The sequence below is a fragment of the Mesocricetus auratus genome, unplaced genomic scaffold (genome assembly GCF_017639785.1).
Source record: "Mesocricetus auratus isolate SY011 unplaced genomic scaffold, BCM_Maur_2.0 Super-Scaffold_100019, whole genome shotgun sequence".
Lineage (NCBI taxonomy): Eukaryota > Metazoa > Chordata > Mammalia > Rodentia > Cricetidae > Mesocricetus > Mesocricetus auratus.
Genome location: NW_024429200.1, coordinates 32,735,772 through 32,749,506, shown reverse-complemented (window position 1 = coordinate 32,749,506; position 13,735 = coordinate 32,735,772). Strand labels below are relative to the sequence as shown.

General features: G+C 41.2%; 1 long non-coding RNA gene across 1 annotated transcript in view; it reads left to right on the top strand.

The window, feature by feature from the left end:
- Positions 1–7,559, top strand: part of LOC121133054 — a 48,555-nt gene extending 40,996 nt beyond the window's left edge. Inside the window, exons 5-6 of the long non-coding RNA XR_005869798.1 lie at positions 3,977–4,343; positions 7,472–7,559. This is a non-coding gene — a long non-coding RNA (uncharacterized LOC121133054). The remainder of the gene's footprint in view (positions 1–3,976; positions 4,344–7,471) is intronic.
- The last annotated feature ends 6,176 nt before the right edge of the window (positions 7,560–13,735 follow it).

Genomic DNA, 13,735 nt, shown 5'->3' with positions numbered 1-13,735 from the left:
AAGTTCTGCCCTTGAGAGAATTGCACTAAGCTTAGGATTGGAGGCCAGTGGGATTCTCTGAAGGTGACAGAACTGTCCTTCAGATTATCTCAGCTCAGCCATAGTCATCCAGATGGTCAGGCTAAAGGAATATGTAGATTGAACTTTTCAGGCTGAGTCATGGGTGGTCACTTTTCAGACATGTTCAGACCTGACCCATTCTTTGGTAGAATACGGTATTTAGCATGCATTTGTCTTCCAGGTAAGATGCCATTACCATAGGAAAATTCCTAATACTTGTGGACCTGACTCCAAACAGTCTCCTTGCTTGATACCATGCATCAGCCAGGTTTGGGGGTCTCCTTCACTAAGGCTCAAATAGCATGATACATGGCCTGTCACACCCTGCTTCTTAAAAATACTTATTTCCTTTGGCTTTCATAGCATCAAACTGTTCTGTCCTTTCCTAAAAGCACCACTCATATGTGGTCAAATACAAATGATACCCAAGAAAAGTTAGACAATGCATCCATTTTAGGATTACTAAAGCCACGATTCCTAAGAAAAGAAAGTAACTCAAATATGAAGGAGACTTGTGTCTGTCCCCTGAATAGTCCATAATGAGAGCTTATGACTGGTCAGTTCTTCCACACAGTAACTAAGGGTCAGTGCTCCTCCATTATCACAGGTCCACCATAACCACTCTGTTTGTCCACCCAAAAGAGGAAGATCAAAAGAAACACATTTCACCTTATAGTCCACCATTCTGAACGTAGTCACACCATCACATTTGACTTCCAAGGAGTCAGAAGAGCATTCTCTAGACTTGGTTCCAAGCAACAAGATAGAAAACAGATTTCAAGAGGCATCTAAAAGATCTATTTTACAATACATTAATATCATTTATATACAAAGGAACAAATGCAAAAAGGTAATGACTAAATAACATGTATATATACATATATATACTATTTATGTATATATTGTATATAACATCTTCATATATACACAAATCAATATTCACATATATACATTTATACATGCATATATATTATTTTACCAAAAGAGACAAACACAACACCACTAAAGAGATGGGAAACTTCAAATAACAATTTCACACAATTGTTACTCTTTGAAAATGTGCTAATACTAAGGGCTGATGAGTATTTGGGAAAGCATCAGTCTTATACATTTCTGATGGAAGTGTAAATCATTAAAAAAAATAATCTGTCAATGTATACTACCAGAAACTACTTAACAGAAATCTAAACTTTAGAAAATGGCTGATAATTGGTTCTCCGAGATACGTTCCAGGATTCTGAAAGACCACTCATTCAGCTGCCAGAGGGTCACAACTGCATCCCTGTTCTAGAATTTTCCTCCACGCAGAAAGCTGTTTTACCTCAAACATGCCCAGTTCCTAAGGGTCAGCCCACTTGGAGACTGGTCAGCACTGAAGGTATAAAGCCTGGTCCTTTGATTTCACAGGGTATATCTATTGAGGACCAGCACCTTGAATAAAAAGCACATGATTTCTCTTCCAAGTGTCTACGAGGACCATCATATATCAGAGTTACAGAATTCAGGAACAAAGTTGTTTTGTTAGGCGATCAGTAAGTAACTCACAGAAAAAGAGTGGCAGGTTTCAAGAATTTTGGAAACTAGTTTCAGACATGACCCACAATGTTGGAAGGTCTCTTATTGGCTTGTTTTATTAATGCATTTACTTTTTTGAGGCAGGATCTCACTGTGGATTCCAGGCTGGGTTTGAACTTGTGATCCTTCTGCCTGAGAATGCCAGGATTCTAGACTTGCACCACTATTCCAGGTTGAAAAGTTTCACTTACTGGTTTATCTTATAGTGTAAAGTGCTCCTTATATGACAATATACATGTAGAAGACTTAGTCTAACGGCCACAGAACAATCACTGGTTTTTGTTTTATTAGTAGATTTCATCTAGTATTTAGGTATAACTGGTCACAGGCAACTTGTTTGTGTTTTGTCCTAGGTGATGTGTATGCTTGTAGCTTTATTTCACGTTCCTTGTGCAGTGTTCTACATTCAATCCATGTAACAATTTTCTAAGGTGTCAGATGATTACTGGTGCCCATTTTACAGATAAAGAAACAGTTGGTAGAATATTTTTAAAGTATCGCTTCTCAGCTGTTCATTATAAGGCTGTACCTTCAAGGGAATTCTCTTATCACTGAGAGTGGCTATGTCCTCTCCAGGCAATTTTTAAAATGAAAATCCGCAGGAAAATTTGAGGTTGCTTTCTTTTGTAGTCTTTCTTTTTCCATAACTTCAAAGCTGGGATTTGTTCTGAGAGCAGGCTTGCATCAGCATCATCACATCTTAAGGACCCTTGGAGGCACTTCCCTACACTAGGGATCAGAAAGGAGAGATGCTTTCTGAGCAGGTCTACATCTCTTTATAAAGTTTGTGATGGGTTGAGAATATTTTGGCCATGGTTACTCAATAAAACATAAAATGTTTTTGCCACTAAAAGCAGTTGGGAATTTGCAAAACTGTGGAGAGAAGGAGAGAGAATGATTGAGAGAGAAGTGACCAAACTCTCCAGACCTACCATCCCATTTCTGAAATTGGAAAACTCTTTCCTTTGAGTCTAAGGTTCACTTGCCCTGACCACGCAGTAGTGACCTGCCTGAAGGACTGTACCAAGCCTGTAGGAGATTCACTGCCCTGGGGCTGTTTCCCATCTGCCCCTCCCATGGAAGTCAAGCAAATTACAATCTCCTATCTCTCCTCCTCCTGAACACGCATCCGACAATGATCTTTTCATTGTAATTATTGCTGGGAAGTAACCAAGGTGTGGCTTTAGAACACCCAGTTCTCTTGGAATTGTAAAACTGCTCTGAGGAAGCCTTAATTTTGCTCCCTAAGATTAAAGACAAGGAGTCCTGCTGTTTCAGAAAGATCTTTGTTCCAAATGCAATCTGCAGTTCTTTCTGCCCATTGGTTCGCCAACTGTATCCAACCTAGAGGTGGGCTCCTCCTCCCTGTGGATTCATAGCTGAGGCTACAGAATCTGGTCCACAACTGCTACACCGACTGCTACATTCTTACTTAATGGATACACAATGTGTCACAGCATAGATCTAACTTTTGATCATTAGAGTTTCTACTAGTAGAGACAAGTTTTTACAAAAGTTATATAACCCCATATCTATTACTTTGAACCCCAGGCTACAGATAAACCTCTCTCCTTTTCTCCCTGATGTCTGGAGCACTGGAAGACACAATTCCTTTGAAAACAATGTTTCCACACCCAGTCTCAAGTGAACAAAGGACATCTCTTTTATCTTTGGGTCTCATTAAAGTGGCAGCAAGTGGGTTTCCAGGAGCCCCAATCCTTTCTGTTTTTCTTCTTATCCGTCACCTTGGACCATAACTGGGCTAGAGTCCTGTCACCTTCCTGAGCCACCCCACAGGCATAAGCATAGAGGGGCTGAAAGGGCTTCCCAGGCGGGGTGACGATATAGCATCTACTCTTGCACGCAGTGGACCTAGAACCTTGACATTCTTAATTAAGGAACCAATACGATGCTTAGTGGGTAAGAGTGCTTGCTGCTCTTCCACAGGACTCAAGTTCAGTTACCAGCACCCACATCCAGTGCCTCTTAATCACTATAATTCCAGCTAAAAGGGACCCATAGTACCTTTTTCTGGTCTCCAAGGCCATCCCACATACACACTGCAGACGTACAAATACACGCGTGCACACGCACACACACACACACACACACTATCTTTAAATTTTTTCCTGATTGAAAAATACAGGTTGGAGTTTCCTTTGTAACAACTATGAACTCTCACAAGGGCCAGACACATGTGAGTAACTCTATGTGAGCCTTCCCACAGAATGGAGGATGTGGTGAGTGGCTGTGTAAGGAGGATGCCTCTCTCTTTCTCTCTCTCTTTTTACTTTTCTTTTTTTTCCCTAAGAAGCAAATTAACTTCTTATTCATTCCTCAGTCTAACTTAGCAAATGAGGCCATCTGCATTCAAGAAATGACTGAACCTTACAGCATGTGCCACAGATTCTCAGTATCACCATTTTAACAAAAGACAAGAGAGAAAAAGAGGAGTGATCATCAAACGGGCTGAAATTCTGTACAAATAGCAAGCAGATGAACATAGCAAGAGAATCCTCTGGGGTCCTGCTCCGAATGCTCCCAGAACCGGGCCTCCTTTTCCGTCTTCCCTGTGCCAGTGGAGAGCTCGGGTGACCCTGGGTCTTCCCAGTCAAAACACACCTGTCTTCAAAGAGCCATATGCTTGGAAACGGAGTTTATCCCTCGCTATACCCTAGGGAAGGTCTGCACCGTGTGTCTCTCTTCAAGTAAGTACACAAAGAGATGCAAAGCATCCGCAGGTAGGCATCTCCTGGCATCCAGAAGTTTGTTCCCTCCACTGCTGGGAGATCTTGCTACAGCAAGCAGACAGCAATGGCCTCCTTGGCAATCGTTATTTAATTGTAAGATCCTGGATATTAAGTGATAAAAGGAATACACTGGCCCCAGAGGTTCTTATTTTAGGGTTTTTCCCCCTTTTCATTCCTACTAAAACAGAATATGTTCAAAATTTTTAAAAATGTGCCTTTATAGACACAATGATTTTTGACAGAATATCCACTAATTGCAAATGAAAGAATAACCAACCATTCTCATCCTAGACTAAATGCTATAGGGCATTTTTTTAGAACAGGGAACATTCTTCACATTTCCCAGGGAGTGAAAAAGAAAATTAAAAGCGTTACAAATTAGTCCTTTAATGTTTTAAAAGAAAGTACAATGGACAAACCTCACAGTGTGATTTTTTTCCCTCTGAGGAACCAATGAAGATCTCTGTGGCTCGTGATATTTTTAATTCATCTCTGGACTTTCTCCAGGAAATCACTAATAATTACTAATTGTATTTTTGTAAGTTAATGAAAGGACGCATTCTTTTGGCAGGCCTTCCCTCCACTCGTGTAATTAATGATGTTGCTTCTTGACATGACTGAGCAAAGTGACAATACAGAGCATGGGTTAACTTAGAAGGCCTCTTTGTGTGGTCTTACAAAAAGCAAGTGTAAAGTCGAGTCATGCAACTGTCTTAAAAGAAACTATTTATTCCTTCATCCCCTCCCCAATTTCTGCTGCTCCCATTCCTTATGGCACTAGCCAAAAGTTGTTCTAAATATAGATCTCCATTGATCAACAACCATATTTGCAAAAACTATATAAATAGAGTTTCTATAGAAACTTACTCTAGGGGATTTAATTCAATGAAAATGACAATGAAGTAACAAGTAAAATTTCCGAAGCTATCAAGGCTCTCAACTAACTTTGGCTTTATCAGGCATTCTTAGCGCTACTTTTTGCCCCTTCCTCCGTCACCCTTTGTATTACTCTCTCTCCTCCCTCACCAGTTAAAGCCTGCTGCCCTGTTCTCCCCTGTACACTCACAACACTTGCCTCATTAGCCTCCTCTTTAGACTTCCTTCTCTACCACTCCCTGCCATGGTCTCCCTCTACTTTCCTGGCTTCTGTAGTTACATCAGGTTATGTGCTAAAATTCAGAGATATTGAGCCAGGATCCACAAATAAAAGCCACTATGTGACATTTGTCTTTCTGGGTCTGTTTCCTCCTTCAATGATCATTTCCAGGTTTGGCACTATAATATACCACTAATTGGAGGTTAATTTCATCTAGCTTAGTGTCACTACATGGGACCACCCACAGCTCACTGTATTTCCTTCTTGATGCCTTGAAGGAGCTATTTTTTTGTATCTGCCCTGATTATCCCTTTGCTTAGCTGGTATATTTTGTCAACATTGCATTACTCCCACAAGACTTCAGGGACACTGTTCCAAGCAAGTGATTGTGACTGTCTATCCATGAATCAGTCCATCTACCCATTCACATGGATCTAAAATACACATAGTTCTCAGTATAAGTACAACCTCTATTCAGCCAAACATTTTATATGTGAGGTTCCCAACTTGATGGAAACTGATGGTAGCCTTCATGGGGGAAAGGGCAACCAAGAGATAGATATTTCTGCCAAGAGATTTAGTCTAGGAAGAGGGAGGAAAAGGGAGGACCTTGCCGTTGTAAACAGCCTCTGGAATCGAGCCAGACACAAGTTAAAATCCTGCTTTGTTACTTCAAATCTGTAAGACCTTTGCAAAATCATGTCTGTCAAGTTCTTTGCAGCCTAATGCCAGGCACAGTATGCTTAATAAACAAAATATGCTCACACTCAGGTTTGTACCAAGTGGCAACATGCAGAATGATCATATCAAAGAGAAAGCTTAGAAATAGACACAAGTGTAGTCAACATCTATCTTTTTCTTCCCATTCCCAATGTTCTCTGTCCTGAATAAAGTTTGTTAGCTCCTAAAACATCCACTTTCCCCCACATCTCCAGAGTCCTGCACCAGTGACCTCAGCAGCATACAGGAGACAAGGATTGCTAAATAATCATTCACCTGTCATGATTAGGGACCCCAAGGGTTTGCTCTCACCTAAGATTAAGACCAATGTGTGTTCCCCTTCTCTCTCAGTGCAGGTGCAGTAGAAATGTAACGCTATCTGTCTGTTTCACAAGTAGGGCCACAGACCACCTGTTAGCTTCTTTTACTTACCAGTATCTTCTCATCCACTTTGAGATTATTCCCAAGGATGATGCACATGGAACCCGTGCCTTAGGCTTTGGGCCTTTCCCTTGGGGACATAAAACCTTGTTGATCTGATGTCCAGAGCTGCACGAAGTTTACAATGTCTCCTTTCACTGAAACCTTTAAAATAACATCACCAGCGACAACCTCTACAGTGTTACAAGGCTGCAGCTGGAGGCTGGACAGAAATAGATATTCCAAGGAATAACATGCAGCCATGGGAATTCCAAGTGGAGAGAAACTCTCTATTTCTTGAAAGGTCCTCATTGCTCTTGGTCTGTGGCGATGTGTTTTAATTTTTTTTTTAAGTTACCAAACTGTTAAGTAGCTTTCAAGAATTCAACCATCGGGACAAATCTTACTCATGCTTTGGAATGTTGGCCAAGAAATATTAACAGTAGAATGGGCAAAAACATGGGGGATACCTGGCTCCTCCAGCCCACAGCTGACATTAATGCACTGTGTTTGATACACACTTCAGTTAAGGCAGTAAACAAACTTCACAGCCCAAGAATAATTTTGGATTACTTATTTCAACGAACACATTCCCACTGGGTTCCTACTGATTGTGAATTAATTTCACTCACATATCTCCCAGGGGGAATATCTTATGAAATTATCATATGCAAATTGTGGCTAATTTCCCTTTTTATTTATTTATTTTTATGTGAACCCGTTATGTTATGGAGCTTCTCCTATGGCATACCAATACGTGCCATTATGCCATGAGACCCCAAATAAAGAATTCTACTCTTGGGATTAGATTGTGAGTCTTGTAAATAAATGACTGGTTTTTTTCTTTCAGAATCCAAGAACCCAGAAGTATGAAGCTTTGTTCTTTGCATATTCATGTTTGCTTGGTGACTCAGACAGTATGGGAGGGGGGTATCATCATGTGGAATAAATTGCAGTATTGTTAGTCTCAACATGCAAAGTTATTCTATGATACCTAATTTCAATCTGTTATGCCTAATTAAAGCAGTGATAAAATGAGAAATAGAGAATCTGAATTTTAAATAAATTTAAAAATATATGAGGATTTTTAGAGAACTTAATGGTGCAAGAATTCCAAGTACAACAAATCATCCTGCTTAAAGACTCAGGAGTCTTCCGTGGCTTGTATGACTGACAGACAGCCCTCCTCCAGCCAAGCAGTCACATCATCGACAAAGGAGGTACTCTGTCTTAAAGGCAGCTTCCTGGGCTCTAGCTGGTAGATCTCATACTCTATCTTCAGGGGCTTGGAAAACCCAGGACCTAGTCAGCTCCCAGTTCAAATTTAATATCTAAATACTCAAGAGTTTCATGACAGTGTCTATCACACTCTAATTCAAGTGTGACAAGGCTATCTAAACTCTCACGACTACAGCCACAAAAAAAGATAGGCCTAGGGTTATTCATGACTGAATTGAGAGACAATTTTACTTGATAACACATTTCTATAAGTAAAATATCTAGTATGAATACTGTTACTTACCAAGGTACTGAGAGAGCTAATTCATTAGTCATCCAAAATAATTTCTGTAAAATAATGTGTTTTGTTTCTGGGGATAGTGTAGAGAAACTCCAAGTTGAATGTTTAAATATATGTGGTGTCAGTGGAATCTCTACCTAGTCTTCACAGGTCAATCGTGCTGTGACCTACATCAGTTTCACAACTTTTAGACATTGTCCTCAAGGCAGATAGTATCTTAATTTGGCTTATCTGCTCATAAGCTAAAATATGTAACACTCAAGGGTGTCTGGTAAAGACAAGGGCATCAGGACAGGCAAGTTGGCTCCATGAGTAAAGGTGCTTGCTGCTTAGCCTGATGGCCTGATTTATTCTAGCCTTGGGACCCGCATGGTGATTGGAGAAAACCAACTCCTGCAAGCTGTCATCTCCTGACCTCCACAAGCACACAAAACCCATGTCATTTAAAATGAGAGAAGGCGGGCTCCAATTCAATATCATCTGATATTTCACAGATGATAGAAATGAGCTGAGCATTCTGTACTGTGATTTTTAGCTAAGCCTTCCACACCGAGATCTTTAGTTAAGCTTTCCACACTGAGGTCCTCAGCTAAGCTTTCCATGCTGAGGTCCTCAGCTTAGTAACTAGGCAGCCAATTCTTGCCTGTGCTGAGTCCTTTGTTCAACTTGGCACTGCATAAGAATTTTATTTTCTTGAACTTAAAATAAATGTGGCTCAGAATCAGGCATATAAACTTACACACACACCCCACTCCCATGTCACCCTATGGAAGTGACCAGACAGCATGGAGATGCAGGGAAGGATTTCCAGGAAAAGAGACATTTCCTCTTGAGAAGGTGTGGCTACTTTGAGTCCTAAGCAATGGGAGACTCAGCGACCAGATGAAGCCCTGGCTGAAGTAATTAAGGCAAGTAGCTAATTAGAGGCTTTTGAAGCCTGTGTGGATGAAGGAAAAGAGCAGTAAAGGTGAGGCAAGCCACAATGCCAGACCTTTCTGACAAATTGCCTGCCTGGAGCGGAGAGGCATGAAGCTCTGCCAAAGAGAACTGAACCCTGGAAGGTTTCTGACGCCGAGAAAGGCCACAGGATTACTGCTGTGTAGAGGGGAGAAGAGAGGCTGGACATGGCCAGATTTATCCTTAACTCCCCACTGGCTTTAAACATAGTTCTTTAGTGTGCCCTCCTCTCTGTTTGTTGAGCTATTGGAATAAGTCGCTTCAAATATTAGCTTCTTAAACAAACAAACAAACACTGTGTAAATGTACCACATTTTCTCTATCCACTCTTCGGTTGAGGGGCATCTAGGTTGCTCCCAGGTTCTGGCTATTACAAATAATGCTGCTATGAACATAGTGGAACAGACATCCGTGTTGTATGAATGTGCATCTTTTGGATATATGCCTAAGAGTGGAGTTGCTGGGTCTTGTCGTAGACTGATTCCCATTTTTCTGAGGAATCTTCATACTCATTTCCAAAGAGGCTGTACAAGTTGGCACTCCCACCAGCAGTGGAGGAGTGTTCCCCTTTCTCCACATCCTCTCCAGCACAAACTGTTGTTGGTGTTTTTGATTTTAGCCATTCTGACAGGAGTAAATGAAGGGGTATTGGGGGGGGGTTGGTGGGAGTGTGTGGGAGGAGAGGAGGGAAAGGGAAAGGGACCTGGGATTGACATGTGAAGCAACTTTGTTTCTAACTTAAATTTAAATTTAAAAATAAAAATTAAAAAATAAATAAAAATAAAATAAAAAATTGTAAAGAAAAACAAACAAAAAAAACACGCAAAGCAACAGTGGCCATGAATGCTCCCTGACTTCCTCCTGACATTCTAGCTTCACAAAGCTACAAGAACGAATGAGATTCAGTGGAAACCATCTTTGAGTTTTGAATTTGGACTGTTTCCTGGACTACTGGCGGGTGGTACAATAGCACCTTTGGTGCCATGCACTGGCGGCAAGCTCAGCTTCCACAGCTCTCACACGATTGTGAGGAGAGACAGCCAGCCCTCTGTAGTATACTGCATTGTTAAGATGATTTATTAGGTAGGATAAGTGGGCTAAATGCAATGTCAGATTACAACAGCTTTATCAGGATACAGCCCCTCATAAGTCAAAGACCACAGATATGTAGTTGCTCACATAAATGGCGTGCCAACATATGCCTAAAGCCTGATCTGAAACACAGAAATGAGAAGGAAATGCTTAGCCTCACTCAGGTTATGACTTCATCTTCTCAGAATAGAAGCGTATGCCCAACACAGCCCCTTGAGAGATGACCCTCTGTCATTCTGAGTTGGTACCATTCTCCCGGGACATAGATGTCTGCTGGTGTTGAGTCAGACCTTTGGCCACAGCTCTATTATCTCTCCACCTCAAACCACAAAGAGGTTACATGCTAAACTCAAAAAATTTTCCTTCCTCCTATGAAATTACTATAAACTTCCAGCCTGGGTACAACTTGCTACATAGCCCTATCATGTTCTACCAAGCATGCTGGAAACTCTCCACAACCCTGTTACATTTTAGCCTGTTTGCGCATACATGATGCAGTTTAGGAAAAGTCAGTTTTAGACTTACATTCCCCCCAAAGGAATCCAGAAGTAAATCTGGGGTCATCAATAATCCTGAGATGCATGATGATAGAAATCTAAACACCACATGTATGTGTATAAAAAAAAAAGGTTATTTTTTTAGGAGGGGTGGTATATTTCTTTAATTCCAGCTCTTGGGAGGCAATCTGGTCTACATAGCAAGTTCCAAGACAGTCTGGGCTACATAGTAAAACCCCAACTAAAAAAATGTTTGCAATATTTTTAATAATTAAAAGTTAGAAAGCCAGGTATGATGGCCACAGATATATAATTCCAGAATTTTAAAAGTCATAGGAGTATATCATGAGTTTTACCTAACCTGGTCTTAAATTAAGAAAGAAAAATAAAATGGGGTGTGTTGAGTGTTTTTGACTTACCAGTATAGTGTTTGTCTAGCACATGCAAAATTTGTTTCATCACCAGGACTGGAAAATATGGAAAATAATCTAAATGTCTATCACTAAGGCAAGTTACTTATAAATTATAAAGAATCTATACCTTGTGTTGCACATCTTTGGAATAAATTATAAGAGAAGTACATATCAGATATGGAAAACCCTTAACACATAGTTAAATGAAAAACAAATGAAAAAACCCACACTGTGGGGTTCATGTTTTTCTAAATAATTGAAACTGAGATCATCAAAATTAAGCATTGTAGATATGAATATGCATTCCTAAGTGCATTTAAAAAATAGTCAGGGAGAATATTACCTATAGGGGGGAAGATGACAGAAAGACTTGGGTTTTCTTCTGTTGATATAGTGGCTGTAAAAAAACAGCCAACATGAGCTGGAGAGATGACTCAGTTATTAAATGCACTTGTTACTCTTACAGAGGACAAGGTTTGGTTCCTAGTGCCCACATGGTGATTCACAGTCATCCATTACTCCAGTTCCTTCTGACTTCTGCAGGCACACAAACATGCATGAGAAAAACACTCACATACATAAAATAAACACATCCAGGAAAGAAACAAATAATATGCATTATTCTATATTGCTTACTTATATCAAAAGTAAACTGTTGGCAGGAGTTAAATAATTCCTTACCGGTGGCCTCTTAATTCTTTTGTCTAGTCCCATCCCATTTGCTCTCTTAGCTTTCCAAACGTACAGATTTCTTTCCTATAGATGTATCAAGTCTTACTCAATAGCCTTCACTTATCTTTGACTTTAACGTACCTAGTAGAACTCTGCTACTATATGAGTGAGGTCAACAAAAGAGTAATAAATTTATTGTGTGCAGTGCACATACGCTAATTTTTTAGGCTACTGAAATAAAACAAAAACAGACTGAGAGGCGGAAACAATAGGAATCTTCTCTCTCTGCAATTGGGGGCTAGAAGAGCATCCGTTATTAAGCTGTTACATGGTTGGTCTCTCCTGAGGCCTCTGTCCTTTCTTTAAGATAAATGTGACTGTTTCCTGTGTGTCCTTCCTCTCAGGATACACACCCGATGGTCTCTTTCTTCTTCCCAGTTTCTTCTGCTTATGGTGGCACTGGGAAGATAGGATTCAGGTCCATCCTGACGGTTTAAGTTCAACTTAACTGCCCCCATAAGTGCTGTCTAAACACAACAATGCAATCACATTCTGAGATAGAAGAAATTAGGGTTTTAAGTTATAAACTTAGATGAGCTAAAATTCAACCATGGTAATGAGCTTTTTAAAATTTTATTTTTAAATTTAAATTAGAAACAAGGTTGCTTCACATGTCAATCCCAGCTCCCGCTCCCTCTCCCTCTCCCTCCCCTCCTCCCATGCCCTCCCACCAACCCTCCCATCTTACCTCCCCCAATCCCAACTCCTTTCCCCAGGGAGGGTGAGGCCCTCCATGGGGGTGTCCATAGTCTGTCATTTCATCCAGGGCAGGACCTAGGCCCTCCACCAAGAGTCCAAGCTGAGAGTGCATCTCTCATTGTGGGATGGGCACCCAAAGTCCATTTGTATGCCGGGGATAAATACTACTACCCAAGGACCCTTAGATTGCCTAGGCTTCCTCACTGACACCCACATTCAGGGGGTCTGGATCAGTGGCAATACATTTCTCTTTAAAGGGTTTTCCACTCACCAGAAGAAACCATGGAAATCTAGAACTGGTTGAACACAGGTCTACATTGTTAATAAACAGTTTCATGGATTGGTACATGGCTCAACAGATAAAGGCACTTGCCATCCAGGAGTCACACGGTAGGAGGAGAAAACCCATTCCCAAATCGTTCTCTGATCCCACACCTCTGCTCTGGTATTTTCATGCTGTGTCCGCACAAGCGTGAAACCACAAATAAATGAGTGTGATAATTACATTGTCTTAAAGAGAGAAGTGTCCCGGTCACCTACAGGCTACTGCGGAGAAGAGGACACACACAGAGGCCAAGCACCTAGTGGTGCCCCTCACTCACACAGCTATTTCTCAAGTAAGATGACTCTGAGTAGTAGAGTGGAAAGTGGCGGGTCTTAGGGTGGGCCTCTGTTCTATCGCTTACCCACTGTTGTCTAAGATCCAGTTTGCTACCCTGACTCAAGATTAGGGCTGGCTCCTACATTTGTAGAGCTCAGTGCAAAATAAATATGAAGCATAGGCCAGGACCGTGAAGTCAAATTCTCCAACCCACTCAAGTGAGCAAGCTTTGGGAAACCTTAAGCTCTGCCCTGCGGCAAGCTTGACTCCTGATCCAAGGCTGTGAAAATGGCTCCAGCAAGTCACTGCAATCACACTTAGAGTGTTTCTAGCTTTCTCCTTACTGCTTGCTAATAGGCACAGTGTGTGTGTGTGTGTGTGTGTGTGTGTGTGTGTGTGTGTGTGTGTGTGTGTGTGTAGGGGAATCCATGCTGGAGCTCTGGTTGCTCTCCCAGAGGACCCGGGTTCAATTCCCGGCACCCACATCGCAGTTCAAAACTCTAACTCCAGTTCCAGAAAGTTCAGTGGCTTCTTCTGACCTCTGCAGGTACCAGGCATGCATTTGGTGCACAGATGTACATGCAGGCAAAATATTCACACACAA